This window comes from Schistocerca nitens, chromosome 6, assembly GCF_023898315.1.
Source record: "Schistocerca nitens isolate TAMUIC-IGC-003100 chromosome 6, iqSchNite1.1, whole genome shotgun sequence".
Taxonomy (NCBI): domain Eukaryota; kingdom Metazoa; phylum Arthropoda; class Insecta; order Orthoptera; family Acrididae; genus Schistocerca; species Schistocerca nitens.
Genome location: NC_064619.1, coordinates 255,636,015 through 255,653,730, shown reverse-complemented (window position 1 = coordinate 255,653,730; position 17,716 = coordinate 255,636,015). Strand labels below are relative to the sequence as shown.

The window sequence follows — 17,716 nt, the reverse complement described above, 5'->3', positions numbered from 1 at the left end:
TCGGTCGTATGCAGTCCTGATTGTGGCGCTCACCTGCACGGCGCCAAACACGCATACGACCATCATTGGCACCAAGGCAGAAGCGACTCTCATCGCTGAAGACGACACGTCTTCATTCGTCCCTCCATTCACGCCTGTCGCGACACCACTGGAGGCGGGCTGCACGATGTTGGGGCGTGAGCGGAAGACGGCCTAACGGTGTGCGGGAGCGTAGCCCAGCTTCATGGAGACGGTTGCGAATGGTCCTCGCCGATACCCCAGGAGCAACAGTGTCCCTAATTTGCTGGGAAGTGGCGGTGCGGTCCCCTACGGCACTGCGTAGGATCCGACGGTCTTGGCGTGCATCCGTGCGTCGCTGCGGTCCGGTCCCAGGTCGACGGGCACGTGCACCTTCCGCCGACCACTGGCGACAACATCGATGTACTGTGGAGACCTCACGCCCCACGTGTTGAGCAATTCGGCGGTACGTCCACCCGGCCTCCCGCATGCCCACTATACGCCCTCGCTCAAAGTCCGTCAACTGCACATACGGTTCACGTCCACGCTGTCGCGGCATGCTACCAGTGTTAAAGACTGCGATGGAGCTCCGTATTCCACGGCAAACTGGCTGACACTGACGGCGGCGGTGCACAAATGCTGCGCAGCTAGCGCCATTCGACGGCCAACACCGCGGTTCCTGGTGTGTCCGCTGTGCCGTGCGTGTGATCATTGCTTGTACAGCCCTCTCGCAGTGTCCGGAGCAAGTATGGTGGGTCTGACACACCGGTGTCAATGTGTTCTTTTTTCCATTTCCAGGAGTGTATTTCACTAGAACCGAACGCTCCCGTCGGAACTGTTCTCAAGCTGGTATTTATTATTAAATCACAATAGAAGTATAGGCTGGTTGTAGAATAACCCGTACCTTCTTGAAATGTACAATATTTTATTGTTCTATTAACTGATTTCCTTCCATATAAATATATATTTTATAATGTGAATAAAAAACTCGCAATGGCGTCGATTTTTACATCACAAGAATGGCTCTCTTCTTGTAAAAGTTACTCTTAACCGGAACAAAAGCTCTATATCCTAAGAATAATTGTGTGAGCGCTGACCGCCACAGAGTAATAAACAATATCTTCGTTCCTCTCTCTCTCGCACTGTCACAGCAAGTTACGCTGCATGATACATCTCCTCGAGATTGCTGTGTAAAGCCATATTTGCTATCTTAATATTTTAGGAGTGATATCTTGAGTGTTGCATGTTTAAGTTGTAAAAGATGTTCAGCGTCTTTGCTATAAAAGATACGTATTACAATTAAGCATGTCTGTGAGCTAATTATTTATTTCAAATAAATTTCTATATCTCGTTAGACTTCCCATTTCATTACCTACTTGTGGTCTAATCAAGCGAAACATTTTTCTTGCCTTCTTCTACAAAAATCTGCAAGGTACAGCGAAGGAATCTGTATTAAATGTGGTAGTGTCCGGCCGCAATGAGATTCTTAATGACGAAATGCAGGCTGACTAAGATGGGGAAGAACTCGTTATTTCTTCTTCATTTTATAAACAAGAGGGCATTCCATGATAATTTTCAGCTGAATCCAATATGTCATGCAGACTATAAAAGTTTGATCTGGGAGGATGCTACTGATAATATTTAGGGATACGATGGTCGACAATGCCAGTGTTGGGAAAGAAGGTGTTGATGAGGAGTATAGCCGTCGGTTGTCATGGACAGACGAGCAGTGCTGCAACAAATAGTCAGTCAGTGGTGGAGAACATCAAACGATGTACGATTGTATCATTGAGAGCCATCTCCTCGCCATGGCCTACCTCAGATTCAAAGATTATCATTTGCGCAGGATTACCGACGACGCAAGGAGAATTTCGCCTGGCTAATGGAGCCGCCGTACGTGTTGGCTCACCCTAATCAAGAAATACCAGTAGGTCGAAAACTGCAAGAAATGCTGCATTCTGGTTGTCAGCAGAGCCCATAAGGTTTGGTTGTGGAACTGTTTCCGTTCATTGTTTAAGAGGTTTCTACGTCTGTAATTTTTTAGGATAAATAACTTGAATTTTCTACATAATTTGTTAAAGTTATGTTCGAGTAGATTTCCAACAGGTTGTAATGCCTCATTCCACATATAGGCCGCTAAAATGTTATTCTGCCATTCTGATTTAATAAAATGTAAATTCACACATTAATTTTAGAATACTGTTTATAAGGTTACTTTAGGCTAATAGGTTAAATTAATTCACTGATTTGGGTGTCTAGCTTATTAATACAAGCAAAAAAAAAAAAAAAAAAAAAAAGAAAAAGAAGAAGAAAAAGAAAAACGTGCTGCAGTGTATGTACAACCCTGCAAGAGATATGATAGGAATTTGATATGAGATCTTGAGTATCTGGTAGTCAAACCTTAACATCTATTGAGACATTGCAGACAAGCGTAAGCAACATTAAATATTCATTATATTCTAATGACTGAATTAGAAAATCGCATACGCAATTGCTTCCTACTTATAGAGCAAAATTCTCATACGGGTTTTGCCTCGATAACATTTGAGAAATATGTTACGTTACTAAAAGTTTTTATCTAGTGCAGATTGAGCCTAGTTAATAACCGGAGGAGGTCGGTGGTATTCGACTGGGGATTGTGTTGGGTAAGAGCTGTTTCTAATTCCAGTGGTGTCACAACACTGCACTGTGAGCTATGGACAAGCAAAGCAACTCATTTTATTTTGAATTAGATCCACAGAGACTCTCGTAACTGTAACAAGTAATCTGTTTCTAGCGCGTTCTGGCGCACGATCTTAGTTTTGGAGTGTTGTGTTTTCTTTGCAACGAAGTAATACTAGAATTTTATTGTATCTCTAGATACAAATGATGTTAATTCCTATATTTTAGCCCAAGTAATAGCAATGGGATTTGTTAAACAACCATAACGGTGCATTTTGTTTGTGTTGGACGAAGCAATTTCGCGTTATACCGGATAATACAGTTAGCATAAAACTCAAGTTTTTAAGACTGTTTACACTAAGAGAGAAAGATGAGAAGTCCGGCTGCAAATGAATGAAAAAGTCAGATGTCTTGAAATGCCAATCAAGAAACCGAGTGAGAAATATTCATTTCCAAGAATGCATACAAATAAGGACAGCACGAATGGTCACAGGTTTGTTTGACCGGTGAGAGAGTGCACCGAGATGTTGATGAAACTGAAATGACAGACACATGAAGGTAAATGTAATCTACCCGGAGAAAGCTTGCTTACAAAGTTTTAACGATGACTCTTAGGAATATACTTCAGTACTGGTCGTGAGAACAAGATTAGACTAATTACAGCGCGCACAGAGTTGTTTGAACAGTCGTTCTTCCAGCACTCCATACATGAATTCAGCTGGAAGAAACCCTTGTAACTGCTACAACGGGAAGTACCTTCCGCCATGGACTTCACTGTAGCTTTCAGAGGATGTTTGTAGACGTAATGCGGAAGTACATTAGGTGATATAGATAAAGCTTCATGGCACAAGAAGGTGGACATCAAAGAGCCAACCAAACCCGTTTACGAAAATAATAGATTCTTTTCCAGAGAACACTTAATGACGGACAGGAAACATTATTGTAGGAGTTTAGACAGGTAGCTTATGCCTCTTAGTAATGATGAGTTTTTAAATCTAGTGGGCAAATATGCAGAGGAACTGTAAATAAGACGTCGGTTCAATAAGATAAAAATGAAAGCTGATAAAGACTTTTACTGTGTTCTTATGAAAAGACATGAAGACTGAAGGCTGAGGATAGCTGGACCCACGAATTTGTAGCGAGAAGCAGGTTTCAGTGAGAGACAAGTAGTCAGACTCTATGTCAAAGTAGGTGAGTCGATGAAAAAGTTGGTGTTTACAACCATTTACCATCCAATTAAAACTTCTCTTGCTACAAAAATTAATTTATTACACACTATAATTTTTTGTAGCCAATGGCCGTGCCGCAGTGGTAACACCGGTTCCCGTCAGATCACCGAAGTTAAGCGCTGTCGGGCTGGGCTAGCGATTGGATGGGTGACCATCCGGACTGCCTGAGCGCTGTTGGCAATCGGGGTGCACTCAGCCACTGCGAGACACACGGAGAAGTTACTTGACTGAGAAGTAGCGACTCCGGTCTCGTAAACCGACATACGTCCGGAGAGCGGTGTGCTGACCGCAGGCCCCTCCATATACGCATCCGGTGACGCCTGTGGGCTGAGGATAACACGGCGGCCGGTCGGTCCCGTGGGTGTCTATGGCCTGTTTTAGAGTTTAGTTTTATAATTTTATGTGCGTTATAACCTTCAGAAATGTAAACAACCAAACTAGAAAGGATGGGAAAATATTTTAAAGAAATCATCGAATATACACTCCTGAAAATGGAAAAAAGAACACATTCACACCGGTGTGTCAGACCCACCATACTTGCTCCGGACACTGCGAGAGGGCTGTACAAGCAACGATCACACGCACGGCACAGCGGACACACCAGGAACCGCAGTGTTGGTCGTCGAATGGCGCTAGCTGCGTAGCATTTGTGCACCGCCGCCGTCAGTGTCAGCCAGTTTGCCGTGGCATAAGGAGCTCCATCGCAGTCTTTAACACTGGTAGCATGCCGCGACAGCGTGGACGTGAACCGTATGTGCAGTTGACGGACTTTGAGCGAGGGCGTATAGTGGGCATGCGGGAGGCCGGGTGGACGTACCGCCGAATTGCTCAACACGTGGGGCGTGAGGTCTCCACAGTACATCGATGTTGTCGCCAGTGGTCGGCGGAAGGTGCACGTGCCCGTCGACCTGGGACCGGACCGCAGCGACGCACGGATGCACGCCAAGACCGTAGGATCCTACGCAGTGCCGTAGGGGACCGCACCGCCACTTCCCAGCAAATTAGGGACACTGTTGCTCCTGGGGTATCGGCGAGGACCATTCGCAACCGTCTCCATGAAGCTGGGCTACGCTCCCGCACACCGTTAGGCCGTCTTCCGCTCACGCCCCAACATCGTGCAGCCCGCCTCCAGTGGTGTCGCGACAGGCGTGAATGGAGCGACGAATGGAGACGTGTCGTCTTCAGCGATGAGAGTCGCTTCTGCCTTGGTGCCAATGATGGTCGTATGCGTGTTTGGCGCCGTGCAGGTGAGCGCCACAATCAGGACTGCATACGACCGAGGCACACAGGGCCAACACCCGGCATCATGGTGTGGGGAGCGATCTCCTACACTGGCCGTACACCACTGGTGATCGTCGAGGGGACACTGAATAGTGCACGGTACATCCAAACCGTCATCGAACCCATCGTTCTACCATTCCTAGACCGGCAAGGGAACTTGCTGTTCCGACAGGACAATGCACGTCCACATGTATCCCGTGCCACCCAACGTGCTCTAGAAGGTGTAAGTCAACTACCCTGGCCAGCACGATCTCCGGATCTGTCCCCCATTGAGCATGTTTGGCACTGGATGAAGCGTCGTCTCACGCGGTCTGCACGTCCAGCACGAACGCTGGTCCAACTGAGGCGCCAGGTGGAAATGGCATGGCAAGCCGTTCCACAGGACTACATCCAGCATCCTTACGATCGTCTCCATGGGAGAATAGCAGCCTGCATTGCTGCGAAAGGTGGATATACACTGTACTAGTGCCGACATTGTGCATGCTCTGTTGCCTGTGTCTATGTGCCTGTGGTTCTGTCAGTGTGATCATGTGATGTATCTGACCCCAGGAATGTGTCAATAAAGTTTCCCCTTCCTGGGACAATGAATTCACGGTGTTCTTATTTCAATTTCCAGGAGTGTATGTTAGTATGACGTAACTGCGCAATCCTCATCTACATCAACATCTACATGGTTATCTGCAATTCACACTTAAGTGCCTGGCAGAGGGTTCGTCGAACCATTTTCATACTACCTCTCTCCTCTCTCGAATGGAGCGTGGGAAAAAGGAACACCTAAATCTTTCAGTTCGAGCTCTGATTTTTATTATTTTATTATGATGATCATTTCTTCCTACGTAGGTGATTATCAACAAAATATTTTCGCATTCGGTAGAGAAAGTTGGTGATTGGAATTTCGCAAATAGGTCTCACCGCAAAGAAAACCGCCTTTGTTTCAGTGACTGCCACACCAACTCGCGTATCATATTAGTGATACTGTCACCCCAATTGTGCGATAACACGAAACGAGCTGCCCTTCTTTACAGTTTTTCGACGACCTCCATCAATCCTACCCGATAACTATCCCACACCGCGCAGCAATCTTCCAGCAGAGGACGGACAAGAGTAATGGATGCTATCTCTGAAGTGGGTTTGTCGCATCTTCTAAGTGTTCTGCCAAAAAAGTGCAGTCTTTGTTTCGCCTTCCCCACAATATTATATATGTGATCTTTCCAATTTAAATTGCTCGTAATTGTAATTCCTAAGTATTTAGTCGAATTGACAGCCCTTAGATTTGTGCGATTTATCGTACACCCAAAATGTATCGGATTTCTTTTAGTACCCATGTGGATGACCTCGCAATTTACTCTATTTAGTGCCAATTGCCACCTTTCGCACCATACAGAAATTCTTTCTAGATCAGGGGCGGGCAAACGTTGCACGCGGCTCATGAGCACACAGCGCTGCACGTGTGCTGCTCGCGTGCAATCGTCGAACGGAGCAGTGGCGACAGCCGGCAGGTTGCCGCAGTGTAGTTCCAGGCTAAGCTGCGGACGTTGAAGCGAAGCGACCACTACGTAGTGAATTTCAGTAACCGGAAAATGCAGAGTGAATCAAGGAAACGGAGAATTGGAGATTTGCTATCTTTTAAAAAGGAATGGGAGAATCATTTTTTCTCTGTGCAAAAACGTGAAAATTGGAAATGTATAATATGTGACAGTATTCTCGCTGGTCAGCGGAAGTTTAATATTGAACGCCATTATAATAAATTTCAGTATGTTGCCGTTCTTAGTGCAATAAAAGAGGAATTTCTCAAGCGCCTTGGGGATATATCTTACTTATCCCAAGGTTTTGAATAGTTCTCGAGACAATCTGCTGTTTCTGTAGATGATATTCATCCCAGTTTGCAAGTGGAATTAATAGGTCTACAGCGTAATTCTCGTCTGAGAGACAGGTTCCTTTTGGCAAGACGTGTGATAGATTTTTATCACGACTTTCCACAGCAAGTTTCCTCGTCTCCATCGTGAAGCCGCGAAGATAACGTCAATGTTTGGCTCGACATACGTTTGTGAGAGATTTTTTTCTGTTATGAAAATTAATAAGTCTCGGTTAAGAGCAAACATCAGTAATGAAAATTTGCGTAACTGTTTGCGTTTGTCTGTATGTAGAAATTTTGTTCCAGACATTAAACGTATTGTAAACTCCACCTCTGATAATTAAATAAAACGTATCGTAGGTAATAGGTACTCTTTCATACGATGATTACTTTCAAGCACTCCTACTACCCTTATTCCTTCATTCAATAAAGCAGGCCAGGAAACAAAACGCATTACAGAGGAAGAAGCGGAGAGACGGTATGGTGGGGAGGGGAGAGAAGCGGGTGGCCAGCTTGCCCCTGTGTGCACGCAGAACACCTGTTAACTGCACACGTGCATGTGCACCGCACACGTGCAGAATTCCTGCCCGCCCCTGCTCTAGATCATTTTGTAATTGGAATTGATAGTCTGATGATTTTACTAGACGGTAAACTACAGCATCATCTGCAAACAATCTAAGGGGACTGCTCAGATTATCACCTACATCATTTATGTAAATCAGGAACAGCAGCGAGTCTATGACACTACCTTGCGGAACGCCAGATATCACTTCTGTTCAACTCTATGATTTACCGTCTATCACTACGAACTATGACCTCTCTGAGAGGAAATCACGAATCCAGTCACACAACTGAGACGATAATCCATATGCATGCAATTTGGTTAATAGTCGCTTGTGAGGAACGGTATCAAAAGCCTTCTGGATATCTAGGAATATGGAATCGATCTGAGATCCCTTGTCGACAGCACTCATTACTTCATGGGAATAAAGAGCTAGTTGTGTTGCACAAGAACGATATTTTCTGAATCCGTGTTGGTTATGTATCAATAAGTCATTTTCTTCAAGGTGATTCATAATGTTCGAGTACAGTACATGCTCCAAAATCCTACTGCAAATTGAGGTCAGTGATATGGGTGTTGTAATTCAATGGGTTAGTCCTATTTCCTTTCTTGAATATTGGTGTGACCTGTGCTGCTTTCCAGTGTTTAGGAACAGAGCTTTCGTCAAGTGTGTGGTTGTATATGATTGCTAAGAAAGGCACTATTGCGTCCTCATACTCTGAAAGGAACCTGATTGGTATACCATCTGGACTGAAAGACTTGCCTTTCTTAAGTGATTTGAGTTGTTTCTCAACACCTAAGATATGTACTTTCTTGTCACTCATGCTAACAGCTGATCTGGTTTCGAATTCTGGAATATTTACTTCGTCTTCTTTCGTGAAGGAATTACAGAAAACTGTATTTAGTAACTTCGCTTTAGTGGCACCGTTAAGTGGCATCCTATTAAGTATTTTTACATAGTATTGGGCTGGTGAGCCGGCCAACTCGGATGTGGCCTTAGGCGATTTCCTACATCCAAGTAGGTAAATAGTGGTTTGGTACCCAGGTCCAGCCTTAGACACACGCTTGAACATGAGATATACTCTAGACGGAGACCGTTTAGGTACACTGGTTCCGTTCCCGGCGGAGAGGGGGGGGGGGGGGAGGGGGTCGAGAAGGGTGTCGTCAGGTGGGGCATCCGACCACTCACTTTCACTAACAGTGCCAAAACACCGACGCTGTAGACAAACGGAAGAAAAAGTATGTATCCTACTGAAGACTGTTCTGACACAATATTCATAAAACATTGTAATTCGGAAAAAAACTCGGCTTCCCCCCTGCAGGATTACTACCGGGTCCGGCTCAACTGTGAACTTTAGGGAGCGTGCAGATGGTATACTTGGATGGAAGACCCCTTCTGGGGAATTCGACCACCTAACGTATCTCTTTTTATTCGACACCAGTTCGGCGAATTGCGTGTCGACAATGAAATGGTGATAAGGACAATACACACACCGTCTACAGTGGACAAAATCCCCAATCTGACCGGGAATCGAACACAGGGCCCCGTGACCGAGAGTCAGCAACGCTTAACACAAGAGCTCTGAGATGCAGCGTTCACTAACAGCGAGCTGTGGAGCGGCTGGCCTAGTTCGCGATGTCCACGTCAACGGCGGCCTACGAAGAAGCTCGGTCAACGTGGACGTCCGCCACACCGCCATCCGTCGAGTGTAGACAGAATGACAACCAAAATACGACTAAGCTGCTATCCTGGAGCAGTAGTAGTTAGTGAGACATCTAGAATCTCACAACACTCCAAAGGAGCAAAGCTTTTTGTGTCAACTTATTTTCTCCCAGCCTCCAAGCGATCTAACCATTCCAAATGCTCTTCTCCAACCCTGTAACAGAGAAGAACCACAAAGTGTTTTCCTGCTCTTGTTCTTCCTCTAGTAGAGTTACTCTCACTGTTTTGATCGTTCTACGTTCTACAGCCATTGAAGTATTGTTTTAGAAACTCGTGGTTTGCCATGAGTCTCCTTAGTGCTAGTTCGTACATCACTCAAACATGTACCCACAGAAACAGGTAGCGATCAGAATTTACTTGTTACTTGTAAGGCTGTAACGGTTGTTTTTTTTGGGGGGGGGGAGGGGGGCATGGGAAAGTTCATTACATAAACGGCTAGGTTCCCATAGACTTCTGTCTTCAGTGCGATTATGATTATTCCATCCCGACAATTACGTTCTTGAGAGAGAGAGGTTCGCTTCCTTTCCCCAACTATATGGCCTAGTGCTTATGAGTTTATAGAGTTCTACCAAGCCGTCTGTCGACAAACAGCAAATCAGAGGTTTCCAGGAGATATCGTTTTTTGCAGCAGTATGCCTTCCTTTACCACGAGATGCAGTTGTAGACTGAATCGAACACATTTGCTGCATGGGCACAGTTACATCACTTGCAAACAGGATCAGTGGCTTGTGAAATGATGTCCATCACCTTTTTAAGGTTAGATTATCTTCTCTGAGTACTTTATTTGACATTTTTATTCCAGTAGCTATCCTACACATGACAAAGTTCTGTTTCGTGTCGTTAAATGCGTCACTGAGCAAGCGATCATTTAGGTCCTGGTAGCAACTGATGTTATATACAACTCATTTTTTGCGAGAAAAAGAAGCTAAGTTAAGGAACATTAAATCACCCACTGGGCACATCCTGCCTAACAAACAGCTATGCTTGCACATCTACACAGACTTTCGCTGGAATTCTCTGTTACTAGAAACAACTGTTGAAGAGTAGAGCGACGGTGACTACATCCATCTAAGTTAGTGATAAGTAAATGATAAGCTGCTGCAGTTGCCTGTATAGGCAGAGCAACAAATTCAAGAGGATGATCACATACCTTCAAACTCAAAACTCTCCGGAAATCTTTCTCTCACTATCTGTCGTGTCATCTTCAAAATTAATTCAACTCCCAGACAGAATTCTCATGACTAAGAATGAGGGCACACGCAACCACTCTAGATCTACATTTTTATTAGTATGCAATAGACTTTAACATGCAGAAGTGATTTTGGTAGCTGTAATACAACACACATTCGCTAGACTGTAGCTCTGTAAACGTTCTCTTTTACGTCTATGGCGGTCCAGTTACGTTTCTTTCCCTGCTAAGATATTAATTACAGATATAAGCTACGAACGTATTAATTACAAACTGTTGCTTAGAAGGGCGAGTGATGCTGAAAAACCCTTTTTAACGATTTCTGAAAACTTTGTAACATGCAATCTAGAAAGAATTTACGAGCCGCCACCCAGCCCCATATTCCGGGCAATGCAGTATCCGGCAGAATGATGTACGTACTTACGGTCGACGCGCTTAACAATCGTCTAAAATGCAAGTAGTGCACAAACGCTGCTGCTGTGCAGAAACAAGCATATTTTGTGATTGTACCAGCCAGTCTTTGTAAAGTATCCATTTTGGACTTACGTGTAGGTAGTTGTATAACGAGTGGGATATGGCAATTACTTCTCATTATTTTTCAAAGACTTTTAGGATGTTATGAGGCTCATCGCCTTTATTATTACAGAAAAAATTGCAACATTACAAAGCAATTAATGTAAAGTAACGGAATTCCGAGAGAGCACATGTCTAGGCAACATATTTAATCGATTTACATTGCAAGATCATAGGATAATGTAAAATCTAGATAAGCCACTGCGGATGAGAAACGCTGGTACATTAATATGTGCTGTAAGCGCCACAATATTGAGTGCAAGCATGCAAATGTGCATGCGTTGTGTTGTACAGGTGCCGGAAGTAACTTTGTAGTATGGTGTTCCATGCCTGTTGCTGTTGGCCGGTCAATACAAGGACTGTTTAGTGTGGCTGTGTATAACGCTGGAGGTGTCGCACGATGATGTCCCATTTGTGCTCGGTTGGAGACAGATTTGGTGGTCGAGCAAGCCAAGGCAACATGTCGACTCTCAGTAGAACATGTTCGTTTGCATCAGCGGTACGTGGGCCAGCGTTATCCTTATGGAAAGCATCAAGGCTTCTAACCAACACACAACCATCAATGACACCCAGGAAGAACCGTGTTCATCATAAAACGCAACAGACCTCCATGCTGGCTCTCTCTTGACACTCGTGAAGCCGCAAATGACGGGGTATGGGTCAATGGAATTCACGCTATGTTGCGTCTTGCTGGGATATGTCCTTGAAGATACCCAGTTGTAACGGTTCTTCATGTCACTGTCGTGCTAACTGCTGCTCAAATCCCTGCCGCACATGTACGAGGGCTATTCCGAAAGTAAGGTCCGATAGGTCGCGAAATGGAAACCACGGTAAAAATCAAAAATGTTTTATTTGCAACAGTTAGATACACCTTGCAGCTACTTATCTCCATAGTCGCCGACCCGACTTAGACGTGTATCGTAGCGTTGTACCAACTTTCCCATACCCTCGCTATAGAAGGCAGCCGCCAGTGCTCTCCGCCAATTCTCTACGCTGGCCTACGGCTCGTTGTCTTGTGCCGAAATGTTGTCTTCATAACCAGCGGTTCATGTGACCTGAGCTGAAACTCAGAGGGAGACAATTACGGGCTGTAGTGTGGGTAATCTCACATTTCCATTTGAAAACGATGCAGGAGCATCTTCATTGCCCCTGCAGAATGCGGCTGAGAATTGTCTTGAAGACGAAACAGCACGACAGTTATGTAATGTTAGCTGCATAGCTTCAGGGGAAATTTCTCACCAGGCCCCCGTACTTGGCGGCAGACACTATTTTCTAGACATCTTTACGCACTCACTGCGAGCTCAGAAATGAGAAGAGCGACGTGATGCTAACTGGGGTTATACTAGAGACACTACCCAACACATCTGTGCAAAGCTTTATCGGATTTTCATAGTCGTTTCCATTTCGTGACCGATCGGACCTTACTTTCGGAATAGCCCTCGTAGTATCCAGTACGATGCTCGAGAGCCACACACCGAACACAACGGTCTTTCCTCTCGGTAGCGCCAAGTAGCCCTCCGGAATGCAATCTTCTTGCGACTCTAAATTTTCGTAACCACCGCTGCCATCAGTCTGTGCCATGGCTACATTCCTGCCAAGGCTTTCTGCAATATCGCAGAACTAACTTTCAGCCTCTGTTACACGACTTCTTCAAACTCAGTGAGGTGTTGCTAATGGCGCCTTTGTCAGCTGAGAGGCATTTTTGACTAACTCACCACGTCCTGTTTCAAAGGTAACTTGCGCTCACGTGTATTTAAAGAAATCCTCGATTTGCATCCTCATAGCGGCGCCACTAGCTCCACGCCATTTAGGCGACTGGCGCGAAGGCTGAATAGACATCATCTTTCAGATGTAGCAACACGCTTATCAAAGTCAGTTTGTGTCGCATAAATGCTTCTTGGTATTTTCGATTCTTTTACGTCGTTGTGTTTGCGGAATATGTTAAGGTCAATTGTTTATTTTACTAACTTTTTTACTGTAGTCAGCGTTTCCACTTTTGAACAGTTATTTTTTTGTCACATTCGATGAACTTCTATCCGGACAATCTTCTTCTGATAGACCTCATCTTTCCAAGGCTTTCACTATAGTTCCCATCCACATTGCCCTCGGTCGTATATGAAAGTACATTGTGTTTTGAGATTCGTTTTTCGGAACATAGTAAAATTATGAGCTGCATTCAATTTGGAGACTTGCTGTGCTTTATACACTTACGGCGAGGTTATTATATGTATTTATATCGTAGGAGTTTGCGCCATGACCATGGTTAAATATACATATATGTGTTTAATTTTCAAAATCGTGAATTTATATCAGTCATCTGTTGTGAAACAAATTAAACAATTCAATGTAATGCTTCGAAACGCTGTTTCGAAACAGTGGAACACTTACTGTTTTGTAATCGTATAGGCCTTCACATTATATCAACTTGGTTGTCCACTGTATAAATATACATCGCAGAAAGTATGAAACTTTCACTTTGTCGTCTTGGCAGCTTCGTAATTCCTACAGGAAATGCGCTTACTTTCGTGTCACGTGACTTTCATACTTTCCAGTTTGCTGAGGACACACTTTGCATGTTTGACGTAACAGATTTTGCCAAACTCGTTTCCCTGTATTCTAGTGCATAATTTTGATAGGTTTTATGAGTGATAATCTGTATGCGCTCTCGAAAAGGCATATCCTGAGATATAATTTATTGACATAATATCCTGGGAAGCGAGACACTGAATTAACGTTTATGAGTGTGCCACTCACACTTTTCATATTCACAGTTAAATTTTCCATTGTTTGTCACACAGAGCAGGATGCAAAGTGACTGATGCACACAGATCAAAAAATTATCATAACAGACTGGAGTATGTAGCACAATGGTAGAGTCTGGCAGTTTTTCATCAAACATTCACAAGTTAGTAGGATACAAATCATAATATGTACACTTGATAGAACTGGAAAACATGTTTAAATATTTCAAGCTAAATGAAATGTAGAGATCGGTACGTTGCCCTGAAGTATAAAACCCAGACTAAAATTTCAAACAATTCGTACAGTGTAATGCCAATGCGATAGTTATATCATTGCAAATCTGCTCTACACCACTTATAGTTCTTGCTAAAGAAGTTTGTTTGAGGTACAGGTATAAGGATTTCCCTTAACTACTCACAGCAAGCAAGATATATTATCATTTTATTATAAAATACCACAAGAAATCAGAGATGAGGTTACGTTGCAGTTGGAATGCAATTTTTATCACAGTATCTCAACGCAAAAAAAAGTAAATCAAATTATCATTGTTGATTTGCCTGAAAACTATTTATGATACACAAGTATTAAACTGCCTTTAGTGTAAAAACCAAACATAGTACATTTACAAAAATAAAGATAAAAACATATACATACATAAATCAGATAATTATTCTCAAACACATAAATGAATAACACACCCAAAACAATTAAACCCACCAAATGGCGAGAAAAAACGGAAGTGTCTTTTGTGTGCAACACATGTGGCAAAAATGTTCTTGTAAGGTAGCGACATGTAAGATTTATTGGACTGAACAAAATACAGTCAAATACAAATTCAGTCCACATTGTCCAGAGAAGAACAAAATCAATTGAGATTTTACTGTTCATTTCTGAGTAGATCTACTGTACCTATTCTAAGTTGTAATTTAGAAACGTCATTTTTGATGCTTTTCCTTTTGAAAGCAGGGATCGTCTGTCTGTTATTGTTAGCCCCTGCTTTGAAAATGTGCGCTCTAATGGAACAGAGTTGGCCATAATACATAGATGTCGTTTCAATATTTCAAACAACGTAGAAAGTAACACATGATTTTCTTTCCACCACAGCAATAGATCTTGTGATCTGTGTACCAGTGGCATCTTGATATATTATCAAGATCAACTATACTTTCAGCACGTGGATTGTCTATACTTTGGCTCAAGCCTCCTACAGCTTGGTCAAAATCTTGCGAAATGTTGTCACTGCTAGAGCTGAATGTTCTCACCACAAGTAGTTTGGCTGGTGGTGGATTGTCTATAGAACATCGAGTGGGTTTCTCCAGTATTGCACAGCACTCGCTAATTATGGCATGTTTTGTTTCTTTTAATCGATGCCCCGTTTTCGGAAATCCATGCTCCCTGAAGCGAGGATCGAAGAATGTCGCTTCACAAGCAACTACTTTATCTGCAAATTTTTGAACGAAGCGATTAAAGATTCCATCCTCATGTTTAGCAATTACTGTATTAACGGCTTCACTGCTTAATCTAAGTTTTTCAATCTCAGACAATGATTTCGTAAACCTTTGCTTATTAAGACAACTTTTGACAAAGTTACATTTCTTTCACTGCCAATTTCTGTTGTGACTTGCTCAAAACGAGATAGTAATTCACAATATTTTTCAATAACCAGTCTTCATTGGACAGTTTTGTTTGTGAATCCACGCTGAGGATGGCAAGAGTGCTTTGCAAAGACTCTTTGATTTTCAAAAGCCTGTCAAACATTTCATACATGGAGTTCCATCTCGTAGGGCAATCTTGTTTCGGTGTTGTATTGGGGAAGCCTATTTGCTTCGGAATATTGTGTAATTTCTCAAGCGCCTGTGGACTTCTTTTCAAAAGTTCTGTTATTGACTTCACTTTTGCCCTTGTGTCTGTAATTGGGTCAAGGCTGGCTTCCACAAATAATTCCAGTGTATGTGCAAAACAAGGTACACGCCACCATTTGCACATCACCACTGCCTTTGCCCCATTAGGGGAATATTTGTAGTGAAAGCTGCAATTTTATTGGTTATACCCAAAGTTGAAGTTACATTTTGTAGCCGGTGATGTGGCTGAGAGGTTCTAGGCGCTTCAGACCAGAACCGCGCGACTGCTACAGTCGCAGGTTCAAATCCTGCCTTGGGCATGGATGTGTGTGCTGTCCTTCGGTTAGTTAGGTTCAACTGGTTCTAAGTTCTAGGGGTTTGGTACCTTAGATGTTAAGTCCCATAGTGCTCAGAGCCATTTGAACCATTTTTTCACGTTTTGTAATTCACTGAAAATGTTTTCAGCTGTTTGCTTGTCAAGGAATTTAGAGGTAGATAACGAATTCTGAATGTGGCAGGGGTAAAATACTGGGAGCGAATGGCTATTTACAATTTATACAGAAACCAGATTGCAGTTATAAGGGTCGAGGGCCATGAGAGGGAAGCAGTAGTTGGGAAGGGACTGAGACAGGGTTGTAGCCTATCCCCGATGTTATTCAATCTGTATATTGAGCAAGCAATAAAGGAAACAAAAGAAAAGTTCGGAGTAGGTATTCAAATCCATGGAGAAGAAATAAAAACTTTGAGGTTCGCTGATGACATTGTAATTCTGTCAGAGACAGCAAGGGGCTCGGAAGAGCAGCTGAACGGAATGGACAGTTTCTTCAAAGGAGGGTGTAAGATGAACATCAACAAAAGAAAAACGAGGATAATGGAATGTAGTCGAATTAAGTCGGGTGATGCTGAGGGATTTAGATTAGGAAATTAGACACTTAAAGTAGTAAAGGAGTTTTGCTATTTTGGGAGCAAAGTAACTGATGATGGTCGAAGTATAGAGGATATAAAATGTTGACCGGCAATGGGAAGGAAAGTGTTTCTGAAGAAGAAAAATTTGTTAACATCGAGTATAGATTTAAGTGTCAGGAAGTCGTTTCTAAAAGTATTTGTATGGAGTGTAGCCATGTATGGAAGTGAAACTTGGACTATAAATATTTTAGACAAGAAGAGAATAGGAGCTTTCGCAAAGTGGTGCTACAGAAGAATGCTGAAGATTAGATGGGTAGATCACATAACTAATGAGTAGGTATTGAATAGAATTGTGGAGAAGAGGAGCTTGTGGCACAACTTGACTAGAAGACGGGATCGGTAGGTAGGACATATTCTGAGACATCGAGGGATCACCAATTTAGTATTGGAGGGCAGCGTGGAGGGTAAAAATCGTAGAGGGAGACCAAGAGATGAATACACTAAGCAGATTCAGAAGGATGTAGGCTGCAGTAGGTACTGGGAGATGAAGAAGCTTGCACAGGATAGAGTAGCATGGAGAGCTGCATCAAAGCAGCAACAACAACAACAAATATGTCTTCAGATTGCAATTTTCATCAGTGAAGTGAGCAGTCACTGCAATATAATTCTCATTTTTCACAGCTTGTAGGATGCAGCTTGCACTGCAGATCTTACTCGCGCTAGAGTGTTGACGAACACTTGAGTGAGTAAACTGTTGGTGAGTGTTTTTCCACTGGGAAGTACATAGTTTTCATTCAGTAAATAAGTCATTTTTCTAAACTCTACACCCTCAACTATATCAAATTGAAGATATTCTTTAACAACAAGTCTAAAGATCTGTTGGGCTATTTTGGCTCGTTTGCATGAAGTCATTGACCTTGATGCAAATCCAGTAATCTTTTTTTGTCTACCTCATCTATCCGGAACTGAAGCTGGGTATTTTTTGCACAGATTGTTCATCTTGACGCACAGGCATGGAAATGGAAGATTCCTCAACAGTTGCTGTGGAAACTGAACTGGCTTCGTCACTGTCCAGATTCATAAAAACTGGTTTCGAAACCGTTTCATTTAAATTAACTGTTGGATGCTTCTGTCGCAAATCTCTGTTTAAGCGAGAA

General features: G+C 43.1%; 1 pseudogene; it reads left to right on the top strand.

The window, feature by feature from the left end:
* The first annotated feature begins 3,948 nt into the window (after nt 1-3,948).
* On the top strand, nt 3,949-4,067 carry LOC126263878 (5S ribosomal RNA; annotated as a pseudogene).
* Nucleotides 4,068-17,716: the final 13,649 nt, after the last annotated feature.